This window comes from Arachis stenosperma, chromosome 7, assembly GCF_014773155.1.
Source record: "Arachis stenosperma cultivar V10309 chromosome 7, arast.V10309.gnm1.PFL2, whole genome shotgun sequence".
Lineage (NCBI taxonomy): Eukaryota > Viridiplantae > Streptophyta > Magnoliopsida > Fabales > Fabaceae > Arachis > Arachis stenosperma.
The window spans coordinates 46,981,888-46,988,680 of record NC_080383.1 but is presented as its reverse complement, the minus strand read 5'-3'; the positions used below and the strand labels follow the sequence as shown (position 1 = coordinate 46,988,680).

At 39.4% G+C, this 6,793-nt stretch overlaps 1 non-coding gene across 1 annotated transcript; it reads left to right on the top strand.

The window, feature by feature from the left end:
• The first annotated feature begins 1,694 nt into the window (after positions 1–1,694).
• On the top strand, positions 1,695–1,802 carry LOC130942475 (small nucleolar RNA R71). The gene has a single exon (XR_009071045.1). It is a non-coding gene; the product is annotated as a small nucleolar RNA R71 (small nucleolar RNA).
• Positions 1,803–6,793: the final 4,991 nt, after the last annotated feature.

The following is a 6,793-nucleotide window of genomic DNA, read 5'->3' as shown; positions in this document are numbered from 1 at the left end:
TGGAGCCTCAGAAATGCTCAGAACCGTGTTGAAACCTCCCAACACCAAACTTAGAGTTTGAATGTGGGGTTTCAACACCAAACTTAGAGTTTGGTTGTAGCCTCCCAACACCAAACTTAGAGTTTGACTGTGGGGCTCTGCTTGGCTCTGTCTTGAGAGAAGCTCTTCATGCTTCCTCTCCATGATGATAGAGGGATGTCCTTGGGCCTTAAACACCAAGGATTGTCCATTCACTTGAATGATCAACTCTCCTCTATCAACATCAATCACAGCCTTTGCTGTGGCTAGGAAGGGTCTGCCAAGGATGATGGATTCATCCATGCACTTCCCAGTCTCTAGGACTATGAAATCAGTAGGGATGTAATGGTCTTCTATCTTCACCAAAACATTCTCTACAAGTCCATGAGCTTGTTTTCTTGAGTTGTCTGCCATCTCTAATGAGATTCTTGCAGCTTGCACCTCTAAGATCCCTAATTTCTCCATTACAGAGAGGGGCATGAGGTTCACACTTGACCCTAAGTCACACAAGGCCTTCTTGAAGGTCATGGTGCCTATGGTACAAGGTATAAAAAACTTCCCAGGATCCTGCCTCTTTTGAGGCAGTTTCTACCTAGACAAGTCATCCAGTTCTTTGGTGAGCAAGGGAGGTTCATCCTCCCAAGTCTCATTTCCAAATAACTTGTCATTTAGTTTCATGATTGCTCCAAGGTATTTAGCAACTTGCTCTTCAGTAACATACTCATCCTCTTCAGAGGAAGAATACTCATCAGAGCTCATGAATGGCAGAAGTAAGTCCAATGGAATCTCTATGGTCTCATTTGAGCCTCAGATTCCCAAGGTTCCTCATTGAGGAACTCAGAGGAGAGTGGTGCACGCCCACTGGGGTCTTTCTCAGTGGCGTCTTCTTCCTCTCTATGATCTCCATATTCGGCCATGTTGATGGCCTTGCACTCTCCTTTTGGATTTTCTTCTGTATTACTTGGGAGAGTACTAGGAGGGAGTTCAGTAACCTTCTTGCTCAGCTGACCCACTTGTCCTTCCAAATTTCTGATGGAGGACCTTGTTTCATTCATGAAACTTTGAGTGGTCTTTATTAGATCAGAGACCATTGTTGCTAAGTCAGAAGTATTCTGCTTAGAACTCTCTGTCTGTTGCTGAGAAGATGATGGAAAAGGCTTGCCATTGCTAAACCTGTTTCTTCCACCATTATTGTTATTGAAACCTTGTTGAGGTCTCTCTTGATTCTTCCATGAGAGATTTGGGTGATTTCTCCATGAAGAATTGTAGGTATTTCCATAGGGTTCTCCTAGGTAATTCACCTCTTCCATGGAAGGGTTCTCAGGATCATAAGCTTCTTCCTCAGATGAAGCATCCTTTGTACTGTTTGGTGCATTTTGCATTCCAGACAGACTTTGAGAAATCAAATTGACTTGTTGAGTCAATATCTTGTTCTGAGCCAATATGGCATTCAGAGTGTCAATCTCAAGAACTCCTTTCTTCTGACTAGTCCCATTGTTCACAGGATTCCTTTCAGAAGTGTACATGAATTGGTTATTTGCAACCATGTCAATCAATTCTTGAGCTTCTGCAGGCGTCTTCTTCAGATGAAGAAATCCTCCAGCAGAGCTATCCAAGGACATCTTAGATAGTTCAGAGAGACCATCATAGAAAATACCTATGATGCTCCATTCAGAAAGCATGTCTGAAGGACATCTTCTGATTAATTGTTTGTATCTTTCCCAAGCTTCATAGAGGGATTCTCCATCCTTCTGTCTGAAGGTTTGGACTTCCACTCTAAGCTTACTCCATCTTTGTGGTGGAAAGAACTTTGCCAAGAAGGCATTGACTAGCTTTTCCCAAGAGTCCAGGCTTTCTTTAGGTTGAGAATCCAACCATATTCTAGCTCTGTCTCTTACAGCAAAAGGGAATAGCATCAGTCTGTAGACCTCAGGGTTAACCCCATTAGTCTTGACTGTGTCACAGATTTGCAAGAATTCAGCTAAAAACTGATGAGGATCTTCCATTGGAAGTCCATGGAACTTGCAATTCTGTTGCATTAGAGAAACTAATTGAGGCTTAAGCTCAAAGTTGTTTGCTCCAATGGCAGGGATAGAGATGCTTCTCCCATAGAAGTCGGGAGTAGGTGCAGTAAAGTCACCCAGCACCTTCCTTGCGTTGTTGGCATTGTTGTTGTTTTCGGCTGCCATGGGTTCTTCTTCTTTGAAGAATTCGGTCAGGTCCTCTAAAGAGAGTTGAGTCTTAGCTTCTCTTAGCTTTCGCTTCAAGGTCCTTTCAGGTTCAGGGTCAGCTTCAACAAGAATGCCTTTGTCTTTGTTCCTGCTCATATGAAAGAGAAGAGAACAAGAAAATATGGAATCCTCTATGTCACAGTATAGAGATTCCTTGAGGTGTCAGAGGAAAAGAGAAATAGAAAGAAGAAGAAGAAGAAGAATTCGAACTTTAATTAGATAAGGTTCGAATTGTGCATTTAGAAGGAGTGGTACTCCATAAATAGAAGGATGTGAGAAGGAGGGAAGAGAATTTTCGAAAATTCATTTAAAAGATTTTGAAAACATTTTGAAAATTTGATTGATAATTTTCGAAAATTAAAAGTGAAAAAGAAATCAAGTGATTTTTGAAAAAGATTTTGAAATTAGAAATTAAAAAGATTTGATTGAAAACTATTTTGAAAAAGATGAGATTAAAAAGATTTAATTGAAAAGTTATGTTTTTAAAAAGATGTGATTGAGAAGATATGATTTGAAAACAATTTTAAAAGATATGATTTGAAAACAATTTGAAAAGATATGATTTTAAAAATTAATGACTTGCCTAACAAGAAAAGATATGATTCAAACATAAAACCTTTCTTAATAGAAAAGGCAAAAAATGTTCAATCAAATCATTAATTGTTAGTAAGTATCTTTGAAAAAGGAAAGAAATTGATTTTGAAAACATTTGATTGAGAAGATATGATTTGAAAAAGATTTGGTTTTGAAAAACTTTGAAAACTTGAAAAAAAATTGATTTTGAAAACAAAATCTTCCCCCTAGCACCATCCTGGCGTTAAACGCCCAGAATGGTATACATTCTAGCGTTTAACGCCCAAAATGCTACCTTTTTGGGCGTTAAACGCCCAACCAGGTACCCTGGCTGGCGTTTAAACGCCAGTCTGCCTTCTTCACTGGGCATTTTTGAATGCTCAGCTTTTTCTGTATAATTCCTCTGCAGTGTGTTCTGAATCTTCAATCCCTTGTATCATTGACTTGAAAAGACACAAATTAAAAATATTTTTTGGATTTTTAATAATCAAAATGCAACAAGAATCAAATAACAATGCATGCAAGACATCAAACTTAGCAGTTTGTATACTACTGACACTAACAATATGAGAATGCATATGAGACACACAAAATACTCAAGTCAATAGAATTCAAAGATCAGAGCAAGTGAATCATCAAGAACATCTTGAAGATCACTAAGACATATGAATGCATGCAGTTGACACCAAACTTAGGATGAGACACTAGACTCAAACAAGAAATATTTTTGAATTTTATGATTTTTTTTTATTTTTTAATTTTTTTTTGTGTTTTTCGAAAATTAAGTGGAAAAAGAAGGTATCAAAATTCTTAATGAGAATTCCAGGAATCAGTGCAATGCTAGTCTAAGACTCCGGTCCAGGAATTAGACATGGCTTCACAGCCAGCCAAGCTTCCAAAGAAAGCTTCGGTCCAAAACACTAGACATGACCAAAGGTCAGCCAAGCCTTAGCAAATCACTGCTCCAAAAGCAAGATTGATACGAAATCAACAAGCTCTTGTGGTGATAAGTTGAAACCTCGGTCCAATCAGATTAGACATGGCTTCTCAGCCAGCCAGATTTCAACAAATCATCATGAAACTCTAGAATTCACCTTCAAGAATTTCGAAAAAAAATACCTAATCTAAGCAACAAGATGAACCGTCAGTTGTCCAGCCTGAACAATCCCGGGCAATAACACCAAAAATTTGATGTTGTTGCCGGATCTTGGCACTGATGTTACCAAAGGCTTGCTCAAAACTAGAACAATCCCCGGCAACGGCGCCAAAAACTTGGTGCGCGAAATTGTGAACTATACTTTTTCACAACTCTCATAATCCCTGGTAATGGCTCCAAAAACGTGGTAGCCCAATACCATGGCATTACACAACTTCGCACAACTAACCAGCAAGTGCACTGGGTCGTCCAAGTAATAAACCTTACGTGAGTAAGGGTCGATCCCACGGAGATTGTTAGTATTGAAGCAAGCTATGGTCATCTTGTAAATCTTAGTCAGGCAAACTCAGATATATATGGTGATGAACGAAAATAACATAAAAGATAAAGATAGTGATACTTATGTAATTCATTGGTAGGAACTTCAGATAAGCGCATGAAGATGCCTTCCCTTCCGTCTCTCTGCTTTCCTACTGTCTTCATCCAATCCATCTTACTCCTTTCCATGGCAAGCTCGTATAGGGTCTCACTGTTGTCAGCAGCTACCTCCCATCCTCGCAGTGGAAGCTAATGCACACACTCTGTCACAGTGCTGCCAATCACCGGTGTGGTTCCCTCCCCTACCGGAATAGAATAACTCTTTTGCGTCTGTCACTAACGCCCAGTAGGTTACAGGTTTGAAGCACGTCACAGTCATTCAATCATTGAATCCTACTCAGAATACCACAGACAAGGTTAGACCTTCCGGATTCTCTTGAATGCTGCCATCAGTTCTTGCCTATACCACGAAGACTCTGATCTCATGGAATGGTTGGCTCGTTTGTCAGGCGAGCACTCGGTTGTCAGGGGATCAACCATGCATCATGCAATCAGGAATCCAAGAGATATTCACCAAGCCTCAAATGCTTGTAGAACAAGAGTGGTTGTCAGTCACTTTGTTCATGAGTGAGAATGGTGATGGGCATCAATCATCACCTTCATCATGTTGAAGAACAAGTGATATCTTGGATAAAGAACAAGCGGAATTTGAATGAAAGAACAATAGTAATTGCATTAATACTCGAGGTACAGCAGAGCTCCACACCTTAATCTATGGTGTGTAGAAACTCCACCGTTGAAAATACATAAGCATAAGGTCTAGGCATGGCCGAATGGCCAGCCTCCCAATGATCTAAGAACTAGAATGTCCAAAGATGATCTAGAGATCTAAAAGTGATCAAAAGATAGATAAAAATACAATAGTAAAAGGTCCTACTTATAGAAAACTAGTAGCCTAAGGTGTACAAAGATGAGTAAATGACATAAAAATCCACTTCCGGGCCCACTTGGTGTGTGCTTGGGCTGAGCAATGAAGGAATTTCGTGTAGAGACCTTTTCTGGAGTTAAACGCCAGCTTTTATGCCAGTTTGGGCGTTTAACTCCCAATCAGGTGCCAGTTCCGGCGTTTAACGCTGGAATTTCTGTAGGTGACTTTGAACGCCGGTTTGGGCCATCAAATCTTGGGCAAAGTATGGACTATTATATATTGCTGGAAAGCCCAGGATGTCTGCTTTCCAACGCCGTTGAGAGCGCGCCAATTGGGCTTCTGTAGCTCCAGAAAATCCGCTTCGAATGCAGGGAGGTCAGAATCCAACAGCATCTGCAGTCCTTTTTGGTCTCAGGATCAGATTTTTGCTCAGGTCCCTCAATTTCAGCCAGAAAATACCTGAAATCATAGAAAAACACACAAACTCATAGTAAAGTCCAGAAAAGTGAATTTTAACTAAAAACTAATAAAAATATACTAAAAACTAACTAGATCATACTAAAAATATACTAAAAACAATGCCAAAAAGTATACAAATTATCCGCTCATCAGTATACATGCTAGGTGTATGACTGAAGTGATTTTTAATGCATGCATAATAATGAAACTTTTGAAAGCTTATTCGTGCATGGTAGCAGTTTACAAAGTAAAAGTAAAGAGTAAATATGCATGAAATTATTTAAAAAAAAACATTTTAATAAGTCAAAAATGAATAACAAAAAGAAGAATTAAAATCTTTTTGGAGGGGATACATTAGTGAAAGTGAAGAAGTCATCCAGGGACATATTTCTTGGTGCTGGATGCCAGATAGTGGAATTGGGCTTCACCCTTCAAATAAGCAATCAAGAGTTCTAGGCTTGATACCAAGGAACTAAGCTTGAGTACCCAGCGCTGGACTTAGGCACTAGGCGCTAGGCGCCACCTAAAATTTGCTCCAATGGGAGCTTTCTTTGCCTAGGCGCTAGGCGCCACACTCCCCCCCTTTTTTTTAGAAACACCTTAAAAAAGGGAGAAGGAAAAGAAAAAAAATAAAAAAGAACAAAGAAAAAGGAGAATGCAACAGACTCTAAAAGAATGCCTTAATGAAAGTGAAAAAGTAAGAAACATTGATCGTGGTTGGGTTGCTGCCAATAAGTGTTGTTTGAACATCATTAGCTTGATGTATGATATTGCTAGGTTGGGAGTCGGGTTGCTTCACATTAAATGTGTATTATTCAGCTCCTCTTTCTTGTCCATTTCAAAATCCATGTGTTGGATAGGATCTTCAATGGCTTCTTTGTCAATAACTTCTTGGACTAAGGAATCAATCAGGTGAATTCTCATGCAACTTTTCGATTCACTAGGGTGTTGCATGGCTTTGAAGATATTGAAAACCATTTGTTCATCATGCACCTTTAGTATTAGCTCACTCTTTTAGACGTCTATAAGTGCTTATCTGGTGGCTAAAAATGGTCTTCCTAAGATGTTGAAAGTATCCTTATCTTCTTCCATGTGGAGGATCACAAAGTC